Consider the following 21,158-nt stretch of genomic DNA (forward strand, 5'->3'; position numbering starts at 1 on the left):
CACTTTTCCAAGCACAAGTAGAAAGAAGATTAATCACTTGATCGACACATTTGAGAAAAATTATAAACTACTTGGTATCCTACAAAATTCTTAAAACTATTTTGAGTTTGTCTTCTCTTGCAAATAACTTATCTCCAAATTATTTCTAGTAGGAGATGCACTAGAATAAGTATATAACTATTTTCAAGGGCTTTCATGTTGTAAATGAATGACCATTCTTTGGAAATGACAAAATTACTCGATCATGATGCTAGTAATGAGTTTAGAACAAACAACCTTCTTCCACAAATTCAAGAACCATTTAAGTATATGTCAATACTCAACATTACTACACTTCTCTAGAGCTAACCTTATTTATTGTACCACATAAATTATCTAGTGCAAAATGATTTGATTGAATACATAAGTCACGAATTGGTCTTTGCACTTTGACTACATAGATCCAACAAAAACTTGCATATATCACTATTGGTGATATGATAAGCAAAATCAAAATAAGTTATCTCTCCAAATTTGAAAGTAACTCAATTCCTTTTGTCTGGTTTCACCAAAATAGTAGGAAACCATTGACCATGAAAGGGAGCCACCTTAAGATGATAGTGAAGATGATAGTATGTCTTGGTTAGATATAATAAGTACTACACCCATGTGTCCATATGATAAAATATGATGTTAAAATAAACTAGAATTCATTACTTTCTAATTTAAAAAAAAATAAAAACTATTAATATCAACATCTCAATATATGAAGTTCTTTTTTATCACCAAATGAACAAACCTCCTTCTTGTATATAATTCATTTCTTCCACTCAATGTGCCTTTTCGTTTGCAACAAGGTTTGTAATCAGATTAAATGGAAGGGAAATAAAACTTATTATACCTTGTGTCCTTTCCTTATTTTTCAACACTTATATGTTCAATTATAGATACACAAGAGTCCTTTTAGTTTGCAAATTGATATAAATTACCAAATCTCTTTTATTGTAAGGTTCAATATTAATTGCTTACACCTTTAATACCTTGTAATATTGCAACAATGCCTTTTCTTGATTGTAATAGAAACACCAAGAAAACCTTGAGCAAATTTTCTAGACAATGTAATTATACATAAAATTGAAATGCTTAAAAATAAATGAGCCTATTTCTATTTGATGGAAAATATCCAAGATACAAATGAATGCAACTTTATAATTTTTTTCCCTTCCATCCATCTTCTATCTCACTAATATCTAATAATGCACAATATTATGCCACTTTCTTCAATTTTAGCACCATTTTTAAAACTCCATCTCCCATGCTCCTTAGATCTCTTCCATCACATCTTATATAAAGGCCATATGTCGAAACAAACTCTAGCATCACACCTTTCACCACCACCTTACATGTAATATTAGACTTGTCAATCATAAAATCAATATAATTTGACATTTTATCTATTGTATTGAAATGTGCAATTTAAGACAAAAAGGGAAACATGAAATTTACAATATTATATATTATAAAAAGAGAGAGCTAAAATAGAGGCTTGAGAACATAAATCAAATATTGTATTATATGGAAGAGAGCAAGTACAAGGCATTTGCATATTCTACCAAACATTTTTTTTTTTCCATGTTAAGAAATTTAGTAATATGTCCATGTTCTTTGAGCAGAAGTTGAATTCAACAATACAAAATGGTTAACTTGTTTTAATACTATAATTTAATGTAGTAGTTGCTTCTATAGACACTCTCTAAGTACATAAGTTTATGTAGTAGTCTTGAGTCATCATATCTTTATAGATTATTCTTATCATGCATTTTATAGAATTGACAAAGTTAGTGCTCCAAATTAAGATAACCTTTTAGCTAATAGGTTTATAAAATATTTCTTTTATCAAATCAATAAATTTTTAGTAAATAGAGAAAAGTTAAAGTTGACAACTACATTATGCTAAGATTATCTATTGTTTTGTTATATTATCTTAGAAACAATTGAGTAAGCTTTTAATAATATTGATCTTTTATAGTTTAAGAAGCAACATAATTTTTAAAGATACACTTTCATTTATTTCTTTATTAAAATTCTTGCTTAAAATTATATTTTTTTATAAATTAAATTAGAAATATAAATTCAAATAGGTGAAAACTACATTAAATAAGTAGTCTTAACTTTCAAATTATTTCAAATAATATATATGATTCACACCTAGGGAAAAAAGTATAGACAATTATTCTTTTAATAGAATTCTATTCAACAAAGTCTCACTCACTACTAGTAAAATATTCTTAAAAAATGATTACTACTCTCTCTTCTTAGACTCCCATAGGGCAAGTTAAGCTCAAACATGAAGAACATTGCTGAAAAACATAGAAATAACTTCCATAGAAGATAGATAGATAGATAGATCTTAAACGTCCACGAGGCTAAGAATAGCCTATGGGACAACCTTCCGACTAAACCAACTTTAGTAATTCAGTTCTTTTTTTTTGTGCAAGCTGACGATGAGGCCCCTAGCCCCCCCCCCACCCAACAACATCACATTCTAACATAAAGTGTTGTTTCGTTTCCACCTTCCTAGAGTTGCAAAACATGCAAATTCTCTCTTTAGACTCTTTTAAGAAAGGTCACAAGTTCAAATCCCATTGGGGGCAGGGTATGTACACTTCGTTTGTAGCGCCAAGCGCTTCTCAAAAACGAGTACGAGGTAGTCCCATATCACCGTCACCATATGTAAACCCAAAAACTATGGCATAGTGTCATGGACTATAAAACCCCCTTTCCTTTAGCCTCTTCCATTAGAATTGATGAGCATAAATTAATTGTTTATGAGACAACCTCTTTCTAATTTTGCCTATTTTTAAATTTAATAAAACTAGCTTATATATATTTTATATATATAAAATAAGCCGAGAGATATCCTTCTCGAGAAGTTTATTTTTGATTGCATATTTATGTGAGTCTAAGAGGCGTGAGGAAATGATTCGAGACTCTTGATCTACCTCAGTTTTACTTCCATTTCCTCTCTGTAATTTTCACGATTTTAATTATAATTATATTTAGTTTATTTCTATTTTGTTTTTCTGACATGTAAATGAACGTCAATTTTTTTTCAAAATAGAAAATGTTTACATTGAAGATTGCTGCCACTGTAGAAATCCTCTCGACTTAATAAATATATATCCTATGAAATTACAAACAAGCTAATGAAAAAAGCAAAAAATGATACATCTTAATTATTTTCAAAACCAAACTTCCAAACTTCGAAATATTCAATCTTGCCATGTACTCCTAGCGTTAAACCAATGAAACCAAAATGCGCCGAAAAATGGGATGCAAAGCCGTTTGAAGTTTGTGACGATCTAATAAATGCTAAGAAAACAGTAAGGGTCTGTTTGGTTGCTGGAATACAACCGAAATAGGAATAGGAAATTAGAATATGATTTGTATTCTTTGTTTGGTGCGTGGAATAGGAATAGGGAATAAGAATACGTATTCTCATTTTAGCCCCAAAATGAGCTTTTGTCCATTCCAAAAAATACCTGTAATTGGAATTGCTATTCTTGCATTCGTTTTCACTTTCTCAAATTTGATTAAATTTTCAAATCCGCTTTGACCTGGGGTGAGTGCTAGAACTTTGTTTTCAATATTTTCAAATATTTCAGCGATTTTCCAATGGCGCCGATTACATCTTCAGAAATATTTTCAAATGGCGTCCATTGCAAGTTAACTCTATTCCAATTTAAGCTTGCATAACCAAACAAGAGATGAACAAGATTGGATTGCATTTTTCCATTCTTATTCTTTATTCTTCATTCTCATTCAAATTTTCTATTCTAATTCTCAATTCCTACGCTCCAAACGGGAAGAAAATGAGATTTCAGGGATATGGAAATAAATATTTTTTCCAGCGCCCAGGCAAGATTATCCCTTTCGATTTCTTTCAACGATTCCAGTGAAGGGAAGGCGAAATATTTGCATATACTGGTCGAGTTTGCTTCGGATTTGGCCTATATCAAGTGCACGACTGCCAGGTGAGAAACGCGTCTATTTATTATTCAATCTAAACCGGCGTTTTCACATACATATAATTGATCTTGTGAGGCTGTTCAGTAAACCCATATTCTTGGAGGACAACTGTGAGTGTGGTTGTTAACATCACTCTAGGAGATGTCATTGGAGTTAAAGACATGTTGGGCGAGTATGCCCTTGCCTATTCTTACTTTGAACTCCTCACTCTCTTCTTGCCTTTCTTCAAGGAGAAGAACACCTTTTTCTTCTAGATGTAGAGCCTTGGAACAAGCCGGGACATCATTTTTAGGAAATGATGGGAGATTGAAGTTGAATCCACTTCAATATAGAATTGGACCCAGCATGAAAATTTATGGGGACAATGTAATAGTTGCAGTGATTAAAAGAAGAAAGGAACTGCCATTGGATAATGTGATACAGCGGCAGAAAAAGGTTAAATTGGTTTCCAAGATAAGGGATATTCTTGTGAAGCAGCCCTACAACACGATGTCTCTTAGGGAGCTTGGCAAGTACAGGAGAGAACTTGGTCTCACCCGGAAGCGAAGGGTCATTCAATTGCTTAAGAAATATCCTGCAGTTTTTGAGATTGTGGAAGAAGGTGCTTATTCGCTTTATTTTAGGTTGACCCCATCAGCTGATAAGATCTATATGGAGGAAGTGGGTATAATGCAGGAAATGGAGGAGCGTTTGGTTACCAAGTTGAGGAAAATTGTGATGATGGCTATTGATAAAAGGGTCTCCTTGGAGCGAATAAGTCACCTTAAGCAGGATCTTGGGCTTCCTGACGATTTTAGGACCGCCATTTGCACTAAGTATCCGCAGTATTTTAGGGTTGTTTCTTCTCCAGATGGCGCTGTTCTAGAACTGACTAGTTGGGATCCTGCCCTAGCCGTCTCTGCTGCGGAATTGGCAGAGGAAGAATTACGGGAGAGAGAGATTGCCGAGAGAAATTTGATCATTGAGAGGAAACCAAAGTTCAACGGGGTACTATTGCCAAAAGGCCTTAAGCTCAAAAGGAGAGACCGCGAGAGGCTAAGCGCCTTCAAGGAAATGACCTTCATTTCGCCTTATGCTGATATTAAAGACTTGGGCCCAGCTTCAATGGAGGCAGAGAAACATGCTTGTGCTGTGGTACATGAGCTTCTTAGCCTGACAATAGAAAAGAGAACACTCTTAGACCATCTTACGCATTTCAGAGATTATTACAAATTCTCTCAGAGGGTAAGGGCAGTGCTAATCAGGCATCCAGATATGTTCTATGTGTCTTTAAAGGGAACACGCGATTCTGTCTTTCTTAGAGAAGCTTACCGTGGCTCAGAATTGATTGAGAAGGATCCTCTTCTGATTGCTAGGGAAAGACTTCAGGCCCTTGTTTCAGTTGGCTGTTTTCAAAAGCAACAGAGAACTGAAGGGCGAGTTGACGAGGGAGGGGTGAAAGAAAATGGTGAATTCTCAGAGGAAGATGAAGATGACGACTGGTCTGATGCAGAAGGTGATGACATTGATGGCAATGATGAATGGAGTGACTTAGACAATGACGAGGAGAGGAAATCCACATCTTTTAGGAGAATTTCCTCTCCTCAGGATAAGGCAAATGTCCTTCTTAAGGCTGCACACCGAGAAACGTACAGAAGAATTACATTACCTGTTGTAAATAAGGAGCTTTCAACTGTAACATCTGATGAGAAGCCCAGAGAAAGATGGTGATCAATGTTTCCAGTTAAGTCATGGAAAGCTTTAGTTCAGTGAGAATTTTAGCTTGAGATATATTAGCCCATGGACCACTCACAAGATACTGCTTGAGGCACATATGTAAGGGTGTGTTACTAAACCTGCAGGAGCAATTTTGGAGATGAAATAACCAGCGTACTCTTTTATACAGGCAATTTTGTTTAGGATGTTTTTAGATCATTTCTGTGTACTGCCCAACATTCGACCTGCTATTGATTACTTTCCACAAATAATCATTTTCTCTGCAGTTGGCAATATGATGTAAATTGAAAGATTGAGCCAACAATTCTATCTCTGCATCCCATAAGTTTTGCGATAAAACACAAGTGGGGCAAACTTGGAATACTTACTTTTAAAAATTTTCTGGTAACTAACTGTTGGACTACTGATGATCTAAATGCTGCAGACCTGTGAAGGGTATTACAAGCCCTGCCCTGAGATTTCCTTTTGCGTACAATCAACAGACAAATGGCGAATTCAACATCTTTGAAACAATGAATTATCTGATATTACTTTTAACCTTGCACAATTATATTTTTTGTAAATAAAACCTAAGTTACTGATGCTGGTTCTGATGTTGATGTGGGTGCGGGGTGCTGATGCATGGATTTTTTTTTTGGGATTTTGGATGCATCATATATAAAGTTGTCAACTATAATTAATGTATGTAAAGAAATACAAGAAATATACATAAATAAACCATTCATTTAATCATTATCATAATCAAATTGAAATAACAGTAATGTCTAATTAGTAAATTACTAATGTTCAAGATTTCAATGCAATTCAAATTACAAAATCAAAACATAGTTCATAGTTCAATCTTGATCAATCAAGAGTCAAGGCTCAAGATTCACAAATCACATTCAGTCATTTAGAATCACAAGGATTCTAAAAATAATCCACATTCTCATCATCTTCTCCTGCTGCAACACTTGCAAGTTCATTTTAACCATGTATGGTTCCAATTATGCTAGATGCACATGCTATGATGTTATTAACATCATCATCCGTCATCATAGTAAGATCTTGAAGTGTTGCATCCAAGTTTGCACATTCAGGGGCTACATCCCAAAGCTTGGTTGACCCTTCCTTGTATCCATCCTCCTTACATGACAAAAGACGCAAGTTGGTATGTACTCCAATTCCGTTCAGCATAAGAAGAACTTGCAACTTGATTAGTGTTCATAAAAAAAAAAATTAAACATACAAATGAAAAGAAAATTAGAGAATGTTAAACACTAAAGTGTAGAATACAATTGCTAAATAAATAAATAAATGAAAACTTACTTGTGAGAGGATTTTGATTGCAAGAGGTTGTAGATGCTTGAATGGTTGACCATACATGTACCACCATGTGATAACTCCCATATCATTTTGGTCTTTTATTGCATATGGAGTAAGTTTTGATCCTGAAGCAAATAAGCTAAATTCTAGCCTCACCTTTTTATGCATTTCATCATCTGGGAAGAGTCTTGCAAATGCAGTGTAACACCCAGTAGCAACTTCTTCATCCGCATATGGTGCAATTCTATCCGGCATAGCAAGTATTTCTTGGCTATAGTACCTTGGAGATAAGGCATATGCAAGGAGGTGTAATGGGGTAGTCGTCCTCTTCCAACGATGATGAATGATATCCTCCACTTTTTTGCACAAGGCTTCACATTCTGTGGGATTAGTCTCATGTGCTTGTATGGAAAGCTTTACCGTTTCTACCATGGTGTCCATGCCATCATACACATCCCCCAAGCATGGTGCATCTGTATCGGCAAAGCGTAGCATAGTCACGATAGGCTCGAAAAAATCCAATACAAATGCACACGAGCCCACCAATGCTCAGCCAAGATCATACCCCTAACCTTCAAGGCTCTCTTTGAATTTGAAGCTTTCCATATAGCCCATTGGTTACAAATAAACGTTTGGCCCAATGCTGATTGCACTTTGAGGAGTCGTTTCAAAACAATAGTATGAGATTGAAATCTAGTCCCAACAACCTGTAAGCAAGTTGACAATATGACATCAAATATAAAACAAAGTTATAAACTAGAAATTTGATAATTGAATATGAATATAAAACTTATTAAAATAAAAATTAAAAAAATGAAATTAAGTAATTGCAATTTTAAATCTACCTTCAACAACTTCAACTTCGAGAATGATCTGAATATAGATAGTGACATGTGGTGGTTTGTCACAAACATTTGTATCTCCTCTCCCTCTTGGTATATTTGCTTCACCCAATCTATTTGGGTGCTAGTTTGTTGCATGACCAAGTTGAGAGTGTACGGTGCATGGTGTTCAAAAATATGGTCGTATTGAGACTCAACCAAAACACCTGCACCCCTACAATTCGTGGCATTATCCGTGACCACATAGACCACATTATCACCACCTACTATTTCTATTGCCTCAATGAGAATTTTAGAAATGAATTGTGAATCTTTAACTTGTCCTTCACAATCAATAGCCCTCAAAAACATTGCCCCTTTGGGGGACATTGCAATCACATTAATCAATGGTTGGTTTCTTGTGTCTTTCAATCCATCAGACACAATAGGTATGCCGAAAGTTTTCCAAGATGTCCTAATTGATTGAAGAGTTTTGTCTATAGAAATTTTTTTTTTTGCAAAAGAGTAGTACATGCCTTTTCAAACCTGGGCCTAATGTAATCAACTGGTGCTCTAAGGATGGTTGCAACCATTTCCTTCCAATATGGCGATTTTACCAAATTGAAAGGAAGACTATTGGCATAAAAAGGCAACATGCAATTGCTTCATCAGCAATCTCTTTTGCCTTTATTTTGAATGCTTGATCCAATGAATCTCTTTTGCCTTTATTTTGAATGCTTGATCCAATGAATCTCTTTTGCAAGTAATAACTTCTACTTCCTTATCTTCCTCTCCCACTTCCAAGAATGGATATTTGGAGGATGCAACATGATTGGTGGGCACATTTACTTTGCTCTTTGTATATGGAGGTTTGTACAAACTTGTTTTTGATTTGCTCACTAAACAATCAGCAGCCTCTTGTTCTTTTATGAATCTGGCTAGTTGTGCATCGCTCAACTTTTTTCCATCTTTACTTCCCTTGCACAATGCTATTCCTTTACTAGTAGGGCCCATAAAATGAGCTTTGACTCGAGAATATGAGCTGTTGAATGGTTTACTATGACATACGTTGCATTTCCAAATGTATGATCCACCTCTGGAAACCTGTGATGATCTTGTGGTGTGTCTCCATGATGGAGATGCCACATCAATATTGAAGTTATCACTTCGTTCAGCTTGCTCTGTTGCTGAACTTTCACTATTAGTAGTGGCCATTCTTGCACAATAGAAACTATGAATCTAATAAGAAAATAGAAAAAATAACTTAGAAATGTTTTAAAAAACTATGAACATGAAACATTCAAGTGTAAATATACAATACAAAAATACTAAAAAAAGATGGCTACACTTATTCCTTCATTTCTTATTAAAAAAAAAGAAAAAGGTAAGTCTTGAAAAAATTCTTCCAAAACTTGATCCAAAAAAAATCACTAAAAAAGCTTATGAAATGGATCAAATGCTTACCTTAGATGCATAATCGTCCTTTGTGGAAGCTCAATAAACACTCTACAAATGATCCTCTTCAAAACTAATGACCTTGCTTTCAAAATGCCACAATGGAGACCAAATGAGAAGAGAGCTCAGCTGCAAACAAAATGGGAAGAATGGGCAATGAACGGCCTTTTTTAAGGCTGTTTTAAGGTTGTGAGGCAAATAGGAGAAAAAAATATTTAAAAAAAAAAAAAACCTATTAAGCATATATTTTAATAAGTCACTTAAGTGACTGACCGCTCAAATCATTTGGATGCTCATGGGATGTGCCTGGATGCTCAACCGATGCTCTCAGGATGCTCTCCCAAGCACCTCGCGCGCATCCACAAGAGAAGGGTGTGATTCCTGGCAGCATCCCCCCTATTCGTAGACACATCGGTAACTTAGAGTAAAACCAATCTATTACTAAGTATAATATGAAAACCCAAATAAGTTTGTGGCATAGACTTGAACAGAAGGTTTTTATGTAAAAGGCAAGAGAGAAGCCCTAGGGAGAGACATCGAGACCCTTTGCCACGTTGTTGACAAATTCCAGATTGCACTTTTTGGTAAAATCTCAGATGGTACTTTAAGAGAAGGGTTGAATATTGTGTTCATTCACACACTCAAACACATCCCTGCTCACGATTCTTATGGGAAAATAATAATAATAACTGGGGCAATGTTAGGTGGATCCCCTTCGCTCAAGGGAGAGCTCAGATTGATTTTTGATGGAGTGGCAAGGGGTAATCCAGGCCTCCTGGGAGTTGTATGCAATACAAGGGATGATAATGGGAAAATGATACAAGTTGTCTTTAAAAAACTGGTCTTGGTGACTAGCACTGGAGGTACAACCAATCCAATTGCCCCCCCCCCCCAATTAGCAGTAATAAAGACATTTGGGCCATCATTATAGCAGGCAATTCTATGATAATTATAAATGCCAGAAAAAAAAAGTTTGCCATCTGGAAAATAAAAACCCTCATGGAACAAGGCTGTGGAGCAGTGAAGTTCCTGCCAAAATGCTGGCAGGGCTGTTTAAACTTTTCTCCTGAAATTAAAAGTTTGAAATAAACATGTACATAGAATGCAATAAAATAGTATTGAAGGAATAAACTGAGTACCATAAATTCTGTCAGGTGAATTCTTGAAATCTGTTCCATGGGAACTGTCACTGGTTGTGACTTTTGGGAGCTCAGACTAAATGGCTACCAAATAACTGCAATCTTGAATTTTTGAGGAAGAAACCATGTGATATTCTTAATAGAAGTTCCAAGGAAACATTCAAACATAGAGGTGTTGCAAGACTTAACCTACCACATATGTATGTTATACTGTTAACATAAATAATAAGCATCACTCTATAACATTAATACATGCTTTCATTTAGGATGGAATACTTTCAAGTCATGCAACTGTGTTTTGAACCTGGAAGATTCTTCTCATGAACACAACAGAGAAAGCTAGGCAGCAAGCAGCAGTTTGCATTTTAGAATGAGTGCAATGGGCCCAGTATGTGACAAATATTATTTATTTTTGGATATGCATGTAGCTTATATTGATGGGTATGATATAATCAATGCGCAGAATGTCACTATACACAATTAGGTGGATACCATTTCACCAATTATATTGATGGGTATGATATAATCAATGTGCAGAATGTCACAATACACAATTAGGTGGATACCATTTCACCAAATTACTTTTATAATTTTATTCAACCTCAAATATTTTTCTTTCTGCATTTCATAAGACTTCAGAGATGAAACTGATCAAATTTTAGGGGAAAATCTCTATATTCATTGAAAACAGGCTATAAAACCTTAACATTTAGATATCAGACTTGGTGATTGGTAACACAGAATTTACAGCTGATTCAATTCATAGGAATTCGGATCAGTATGGGAAAAGTTCAATAAAGTAAAGGTTCAGTTCTACTGCCTAAAAATTGCAGTACCAAAAACTAATATATTATAGGCCATAGTACCATACTATCAAATCCTACTGAGATGGTTGGTTTTATCCACTGTTTCAACTCCTTGACACTCTTGTAACCATCACATACCTACTAAAACAAATTGATAATTCTGTAACCTCTGCAAAGTAATTCTTGATGCAATTAGTAAATGTTAAAAGATCAAGCACTTTTGAGATAATTTCTACAATAATCTTGAGGTAAGTGGAGAGGACCATCGTATAAAGGCCCCATTTGTTGCCTACTTTACCCTTAAGCTGAGAATTTACTCCTTGGCCAAAGTGCAAAGCTTATGTAACTCTCAGTATAGATTCTGTCATTTTGACGAGGATTGCTTGTTTAGTTAGCCTCCAACAGACAATCACAAAATATAAACATATATAAGCTAGTCTTTATGTCTCACTGAGAAATTTCCTTCCATTTTTAGAAATAACTGGAACCCAGAATGTAGGGTGTTACAGATAACAAAGAATTGTTGTAATAATATTAAAAAATCAAACTTGTGCTTACTCAAAAAATAAGTTACATCCAATGAGATAAGTAAAAAAACAGAAGAGAAAGAAAAGGCGAAAGCACCACATGAGAGAGAAGCCACCAATAATGCAAAGGAGAAAATTATGCCTTATAATACTGATACTAAGAAGGAGAAACAATTTCACAAGAGAGGCAAACAAACTGATTCAATCATTAATTGGCAATATTCTATCGGTCATGCTTGTGTCCGATTCTCTCTAGTCTTCTAAAGGAATTAAACTGCAGCATCATCTCGACTACTTGAAAATCTAAAGCTATAAGATGTACCTTGATTTAAATGTGGCCACACTAGTTAGAGTTTATAAATTATTATCCCACAACAGAAAGTATAAATAATATATGTCAAAAGTTCTAATGAACATGAGCCTTATCATCAGGAGCTTGAGGATGAAGTCATCAACTAGCAGTGAAGCCTTCATGAATTATGGCTTGGGGAACTCATGAAGAGCTGTGCACTTTAGCAGATATCATGGAGACACCTTGTCTAGACAACCATGCATAAGAAACTATGAAACACAGGGCAATGTTTTGTTTCATTTGCAAAGGGCATTCTCACATGGAAAGCTCTATGCATTATTGATGTGAGGAAAAATAGACACCCTGATCTGCAACTTGAAACTTTAAAAACTTTTGAACATTCGCATAGACTCTGCATATAAGTTCAGTTCTACAGACAAGATTGTTAATGTTTAGCGTCAGAAGAAGCAAAACATGAATTAATTGATAATCTGAAACTACTGCTGATTCCATAATCACAGAGATATAAGCATACATATATGTATATATATATTAATGTACGTATACACATACATATGCTTACATCCCTGTAATAGTTCATGGATTAACAGCAGTACTGAGATCATGTTATTGATTAATTGGCAGACCTCATAATAATCGGGCGCTTATGTTTATCATGCCTTGTATCAGGTCCCAATACATATCGTGCCTTGTCATTTTATCGGGTGTTAATTCTTATCGTGCCTTGTTTGTTATCGGGCACTAACTGATGCAAAGATTAGTTGTTAATTAAACTAACATGTCTCCGAAGAGTCATGTCTCTACGTGGCCCATGTTATTGATTAATTGGCAGACCTCATAATAATCGGGCACTTATGTTTATCATGCCTTGTATCAGGTCCCAATACATATCGTGCCTTGTCATTTTATCGGGTGTTAATTCTTATCGTGCCTTGTTTGTTATCGGGCACTAAGTTACTAACTGATGCAAAGATTAGTTGTTAATTAAACTAACATGCCTCCGAAGAGGAATGTCTCCATGTGGCCCTTGGGCCACGTAGAGACATGACTCTTCGGAGTCATGTCTTTCACCCTTGTATATATATGCATAAACTGCTGCAGGGAAAGAATCATTAACACGGCATTCAAGTACCCGCAGTCTGCATCAACATTGTAAACATTACTGTCAGCTATCACCATAAATTTGTTACACAGCAATCCAGTGTTACGATTACTGCTGAAGGAGAAAGATAATCAAATGCATATCTGAGATCGCTGCCAAAGATAAGTAAATATATTCTGCATCATTCAAGTAAGATATTCTCTGCAAGCATTCATTTGTAATTGTTTTATCTATCGGAGATCTACAAAATTTAACAAAGATAAATATCATGCATGCAAACGAACACACTCAAAACTTTATTTTAATTTATAGGTTTATACCCAAACAAGTTCACAGGCATCTGAAACTGATTTGCAAAACAAACTCCTCTATTCTTCCTCTACTACATTCTTCACCACAATGCCCAAGCTTTGTGACTGCTAGGCAATGCACACTTTTCTCAGCCGAACCTACCTTCTTCAGCTGCATTTCATTTCATTTCTTCTCCTACTCTGCCTAATCCCACATATTCTTTTTACTCTTTTCCCTCAATCCTTGTGCACAGCCACTTTCTACACCACAGGTTCTTTCTTTTCCCCTTTCTTCACTATGCAGGGACACCCTCTATTCCTTCTCCTCTTGCAGTGTACACTTCTCTTTTGGGCCAATATTTTTCACCTTGCAGACCCACACCCCACTTGGGCCAATTCTTTTGGGCTAGTTATTCCCTTGTGCACCTTGGTATTATTACCTCTGCTTCAGCACAGTTACAATTGCCAACCTCTTCAATGTGTTTCAATATGTAGTAGTAACTAAATCGACTTTTATGTCATTTGGCACTGGCAGGCTGGATGCTGGCAACAGTTACAGGACTGGCTTAATACTGGTATATTTACTTGACAACTGTTTGACAAAGTGCAAAAGAAGGGTTTGAGAAGATAATTCTAACTCAATAAATTCTGTGAATTAAATCTATGAAATCTGGAGACAAGACTATAAAAGTGGAATTTGAAATCTATCCTTGTTTTACCAAATTCAACAACTCCACAAGATCGGTCAATCTTCTAAGGCATTCTAAGGATTTTCACATCACAGATATTCACTAATATTCAAACAATGAATATAGTAATGGAAGTTCAATTTTCTATCACAAGTTCAAACTAACTTTGCACAATAATTGAAAAGCATCTAACTATCAAAAGTATGAACATGTTGATTCCATAATGAACATTCTCAACGAATCCTTATTCAATTTAACAACTTGAAAATAAAATCTACACAATGAGAGACGAGAAACCATGCAACTTGCATAAGATATTAAATTCACCAACAATTGAACAATGAATTTACTTAAGTGTTTATGCAACAATCTCTTTGAATCTCCCTTTACAAATGAGAGGAGTTGGGTTTAACAAATGAAGAACCAAGATAAATTTAAGATTGACAATAAGGATTTAGACAACTATACCCTAATTATGGTTGCAATGATTACATAATGACAACCAATGAAAAATGAACATGTGATGGAGCTTTCTTCTAGAAGAAAGTGCTCCTTTTCCCGATGGAAGAAAATATAACTTTCATTGCACTTGGACCCCTTGGAATGAAATTATCTGATTGGTGTTGACAAGTGATTGCCACCTCAGCATGGTTATCTCTTTGAATGAAGTTAGCTTGAACCAGTGTTATAGGACTCAGCAAGTCTTGAGGTGAGCTGGGCAAAACGAGGCAAATGGCCTCTTGCTTCAGACTCAGCCAAGTCCTGTTCGAGTTAGGGCCGACTCGCTGAGTCTCGTCAGCTTGACTCGGCTGGCGGTCAACGTTCAAAAAGGACAAAAAAAATGATTTTTAATGTTTTTTGTTTTTGTTTTGTTTGGTATGTCAACATTGTAAAGCATAAGTTAGACCTAAAAAGGTCATTCTGTCACTTGCAAACACAAAGAATAGAGAAAGCACAGTTGAGGGAAGAGTATTGGGGTTTTGTGAGATAGATTAGCAAATCGGTTGGCTCTCATCTATCGGTTGTTGATTGTTTGTGCCACTTTGTGGCTTGCATATAAGCATTGAGTGGAGTTAAAAGAAGCATTTGGAGGAAATTTTTTCAAAATTGGGTTACATTTCCATTTCTAGAGAAAATTTGAAGAGGTAAGATACATTTTTTTCTTGTTATCTTGCAATTTTTTTTACATTCATGAACTTTTTTCTGTTTGCATGTGTTTGGAATCTTTAGATTTGTTACATTTTATGGTGATGAAAAACTTGAAAAGTAAGCAACCCTAGTATTTGTAAATTGGATTTTCTATATTCTAAATGCTTATTTATATTTATTTATGCTATATTGCAGTAGCAACAACATCATGTCTCAACCTAAGGATAGTAGAAATAAGCCTAAAACATACATACCTTGATGTTGACCCTAGTGTAGTAGCAAGGGATAGGGCTTGGAAACATGCTATTCCTAGGCATAAGAAAGGAGTTGTGACATGTTGGCATTGTATGATGATGTAAGAATGTGGATATTCAAGCAGAAAAGCTCTACTTAAACATACAAACATGCCCTGCTCAAAGATGCACATGGAAGCAATATAGATACATATATCACATGAAACAATGGAAACAAGATTTACATGAGGCTAGGTAACTAGCAACCACACTAATGTAATAATTAAAAGAATTTTGTCAACATGCTTGACAGTGAGGCCTTTCGAGTTTCGGCCATATACAAAGAAAATTATGAAATTAGAGTCCAAGCTCGCATCCTATCTTCCTCTTCAATATTTCATACCACCTCCTTGCTACCTTTTACATCTAACAAAGCCTTATATATGGCCAGCTAAGCCATAAGTCGGCTAGTCAAGCATTTAATTACATTATAGGTCCAACCTAAGAAGAGTAAATCCAAAACCATCATCCAATGAAACATAAATAAATGCACACTTAAAGGTAGATCCACATGTGTCTGAGAAGTCGGCTCCTAACTTCGCAACACACCACTTTAACATAAGAAACTGCACCAAAATAAACAAAACACATCTCGGTGGAAGAGAAATGTAGGACACAGGGACTACAAAGAACGGTTCACATCTCGAGAAATACAAACAATCAAGGCTTGTGCACTTAGGAGGATCAAGGATAGGTCCTCATCATCATGTTAACCGCGCATAACACGAAACCAACAGTAGCAACGACTACCTTGTGAACAACAAACTGGTACAAAAAACAAGAGATATTTTTGGTTGATGCAAGATTGCTCCAAAACCCAAGATACTTCTACATCATATGATAACTGTAACAACCACCTTTCCTAGGTCTTAACTAACAACTAACATATCAAAGAAATACAATTATCACTTCATATTCATAGGAAGACAGTTATACCAGTTATGTTCATGCGAATGAGATTAATGGTTACTATCACTTAAATGGAAATCTCATAACAATTGAAGATATCATCAATGAATTTACCAAGGAAACTAAAATTTATGTACCGTAGAATTCAAAACCGGAAAACCGTCTAGGGTGTTTCTGCAAAACCCAGGTTAGTCCATAAAATACCTCTTAAGGAACAAATAGCTATACTACTTTATCGTAATGAAAAATACCAATATATCATCCAGGGCATCAAATGCCACTGTATCTTTTAGGGCATCGATACCACTGTATCATTTAGGGCATCAATTTCCATTGTATCCTTTAGGGCATCAGATACCACCGTATCATTTAGGGCATCAAATACCACTATATCATTTAGGGCATCAAATACCATTGTATCTTTTCTTTTCTTTCTATTGTTAGCTGTGGCAATAACATAAGGTTAGAAGATATGGTATAATCAGTATTCTTATAAATGAAAGATTGAAATAACAATCCATCAAATAAACCTATCTTTTGCAAATAAATAAATTCTATGTTTAGTTGGAAGATCAATTGATCTAACTGTTTACCAATTAAATTGATGAGAAAGATTGCTTTTATTAAAGGAAATAACTGAATTCAATGATATAAATTAATCCATCATATCTTCTTACTTGAATAAATATCATAAAAGTAAATTACCTATTACCAATAAATGTTTGAATGCTTAACTTGTCTTTGTCTGGTGCACGTCCTGACATCTTGAGGAGAGGGGAAACATGTCAGGGGCTTAACCTCCCAACCATGGACCTTAAACTTATCTCCACACTTTCTCTAACTAGAATGACCCTCCCTACCTGGAATAGATATGGAACATTTTGTCAGCCATTGAGCATCTTAGTACTTAATCACACTACTCGACTTGACAACAGAGAACAACATAAATGGACATGCATGAGCTATCATATAATTCTTAAAAATTATATATGTATGTTATGTTATAACTAATTATGTTTCATGTTATTGCAGATTTCTATCTCTCACCTTTTCACCTTTTTCCTTGGCCATAGAACGGGGTGAGTCCCAGGTGTTTATAATCTTAGAGTATCCAACTCTTTTGCTAAGCCTCAATAGGGGTTGGAACATTGCAATTTTCAGTATATCAAATAACAGAGAATGATCTTAACAAGTTTGCAAGGTTATACATTTTGTCATACTATAGTAGAACAATGATGTATACAATTGTCATGTACGATTGGTCTTGACTCAATATGGAAAGATTAGATTCATTGATAATACAATACAAAATTCTCATGGATGTACTTCCTTCTGCTATAATTTTGAATGCAAGAAATAAAGAATGAATATGTATCACTCAAAAAGGAAATGACCACTTAACCTGGTCTGATTTAATGGAAACGTGAGCCTTGGCTTGATGTTAAATAGCTGATTCCCTCACGGAAGCAATCCATATGCAATTTCCAAAATATTTTTGATTCTTGACCTTCAACAAGGGGGTAGAACATGAAGTAATAACGTGAAAAAAAACGTAGAGGTAAATCATGTGGAGAACAATATTCATGTGTTTGCCTTCTCTCGACTTCCAAATATATAGAGGCATTTGATATCTCAATGGCTTCCAAGAAGCCGTAACTCTTAAAGAATTAAAAGATTTGTCTTCTTGAACACTGATATTATATGCCAAGTGTATTTTTCGGTTTCTCATAAAAAAATGAATAAATGTGGAAAAGAACTTGAAGGTTATAAAGCAAAATGATAATTTATAAGCATATATATTTACTTGCACATAAATATGTTTATTAAGATGGCATCGTGTTAAATGTTTATCCAAGGTCGTACCTTATAAATATGTATATCTAAATACATGTTTCATCTGGAAGATTTTATCTTCTTGTACACATATTTAAATATACATATTAAATAGATAAAATCTTGTATAAAATAATACTATGGTGTTACCTTTATTTTTATATCTATGTGTATGTACATAAATATGTATCATAATGAGGTGATGGAAATGTCAACCATAATCCAATAAAAGTATGTACTTTAACTAAGTTAAGACCATTAATGTTTTTAATGTTTATCTAATAGCTCATGCATGTCTAATGTGTGTATTGTATTATACAGTCGCTAGGTTCTTAACCATGGTGATTCAAGATTCATACCCATTTTCCTAGTGATGGTGATGCTCTTGTGCCCAATTCTTTTTTGACAATGCTTCCACCCCTTTGATGTGCTCCCTACAAGGAAATTCTCCGTAGTTAAATCATATTACCATAACAAGTTATTAATCATAAATGATCATAACACCTTTTCAAATTCATGAATTTATGATAAATAATCAACTAGCATGTTATCTTCATATGAAATTATAATGACTAACCATCTTACCATTTCTCAGGATTATAACAAATATGAACTGTCAACTGACTTCATGTGAACCTCAATGACTATATGAATATTTTTAAATTGAGTCAAAAATAGGGATGTAAGAATAACATATAATGGGGGAGGCATTAATAGATTGAAATATCACCTTGTACATCGTGATATCAAAAAATGCAAGGAGGTAGCTCTCTAAAGGAATCTATAGAGAAGAAAGAACTAAAAAAAAAAAGCAACAAGAAGAGATGGCACAATTAGCTAGAACTAGAAGTGTAGAGGGCTCTTCAAGTTATCATGGACATGGTCACCCTCCAGTTCCACCTTCTACTACTACATTTTTAGACTGCGAGCATTGGGCCTTGGGTGTGTAAGCAAAGATCTTTATTTGATTCCATTTTTGTTCCACACACAACTCCAGGTGTACAACCATCACTTGAGAGCATGGCTTGGAATAAGGAGAAGCATAAGCTAGCAAAGTTGGCACTTGGAGATCTCTTCTTCTACAACCTTCCATTTAATGCAGCAAGGTACTTATACTTTGAATTTTTAATTTGTATGTCTTCTCTTGCTTGCATAATAAGTACACTTATATTGTTTATTTAATTTGTTTTAACTTTTAGGTCTTCTTATTGGCAAATTGCCATAGACATTGTTACTGTTTATGGTTCAGGGTTTAAAGCCCCTAATGATGAGGAGCTAAAAGGTCCTATTTTGGCCCATTGTGTTGCTGATATAAAAGTTGAAATTGAGGAGTAGTATAAAGTATGGGTCGCGAAGGGTTGCACCATCATGACTGATGGTTGGACTGATAGAAGAAATAGAACACTGTTGAATTTTCTTATCTCCTCATCAGGTGATTCAATATTGTACTTAGAGAGTTAGAAGTTAGTAATTTAGTACTAAATTGATTGATCATTGTGATTGTACTAAATTTCTTTATTTTTTCACAAGTTTCACAGTGTTCTTGAAATCAATTGATGCCTCGGGGAAGACTAAAAATGCTGAGTATCTTTGTGAGGTAATGGAGGAAGTGTTAAAGGAGGTGGGTGAGGAGAATGTGGTGCAAATTGTGACAAATAATGCAACAAATTATGTTGTTGTTAAGCTTCTTATGGAGAGACACCACCACTTGTTTTGGACTCTTTGTGCTGCCCATTGTCTTGATCTCATGTTGGAATTTAGTAATTTAGTACTAAATTGATTAATTAATGTGATTGTACTAAATTTCTTTATTTTTTTTCAGGTTCCATAGTGTTTTTGAAATCAATTGATGCCTTAGGGAAGACCAAAAATGCTGAGTATCTTTGTGAGGTTGTTAAAGGAGGTGGGTGAGGAGAATGTAGTGCAAATTGTGAAAGATAATGCAGCAAATTATGTTGTTGTTGGTAAAATTCTTATGAAAAGACATTGCCACTTGTTTTGGACTCCTTGTGCTGCCCATTGCCTCGATCTCATGTTGGAGGATATAGGAAAAATTCCTTGGATAAAAAATGTGTAGAGCAAGAAAGGAATATTTGCAAGTATATATATATAATCATGCTTGGGTCCTCAACCTTATAATGTAACACACAAAGAATAACGAGTTGTCTCGTCCAATAGTCACTTGATTTGCAACAAATTTTCTCATGATGAAATCTTTTCTTAACACAAAGGCTAGTTTGAAAGGTATGTTTGTATATGAGGAGTGGATAGATTCATCATATGCAAAGTTCAATATAGTAGTTGAGGTGGTTGATTGGTTTTTTAATGACAGTGGCTTTTAGAAACCTGTCAAGGAGATTGTGGATGTAATTTTCCTTTTTGTGCTCATGTTCATTTCATTTCACTATTTTTGTTAAAGTTTTAAACACTTGTTTATGTTCATTGACATTGACATTGTTCATTTTTAAATGGAAAACTTAATGCTTAATGTTTTGTTTTTCACAATGATTGCAATTTACAGAGGCTCTTATTATCCTATGGATTGTTGATGGAGAAGCCCTCAATGGTTTACATTTATGAAGTTATGTATAGTGCAAAAGAGGCCATTTAAGCTTTTTATCTAAGTTGCCGGTACGAGTACAGGTACAGATACAAATACGTGGGTACGACAATTTTTCGGAAGGGGTTTTGGGTACATCTGGGTACATTCATACAAAAAATTTATAAAAATCATAAATATATATGTATGCATATATACAACCTCAAAAGTTTAAACAAAAATTAAATTTAGAATGCAAGATAC

The 21,158-nt window shown here is 34.8% G+C and overlaps 1 pseudogene across 1 annotated transcript; it reads left to right on the top strand.

The window, feature by feature from the left end:
* The first annotated feature begins 3,833 nt into the window (after positions 1 to 3,833).
* Positions 3,834 to 6,112, top strand: LOC149552939 (protein WHAT'S THIS FACTOR 1, chloroplastic pseudogene; annotated as a pseudogene). The gene has a single exon (XR_016352985.1). The product of XR_016352985.1 is annotated as a protein WHAT'S THIS FACTOR 1, chloroplastic pseudogene (transcript).
* Positions 6,113 to 21,158: the final 15,046 nt, after the last annotated feature.

The sequence above is a fragment of the Cupressus sempervirens genome, chromosome 6 (assembly GCF_028749045.1).
Source record: "Cupressus sempervirens isolate cs-2001-9-10 chromosome 6, ASM2874904v1, whole genome shotgun sequence".
Classification (NCBI taxonomy): domain Eukaryota; kingdom Viridiplantae; phylum Streptophyta; class Pinopsida; order Cupressales; family Cupressaceae; genus Cupressus; species Cupressus sempervirens.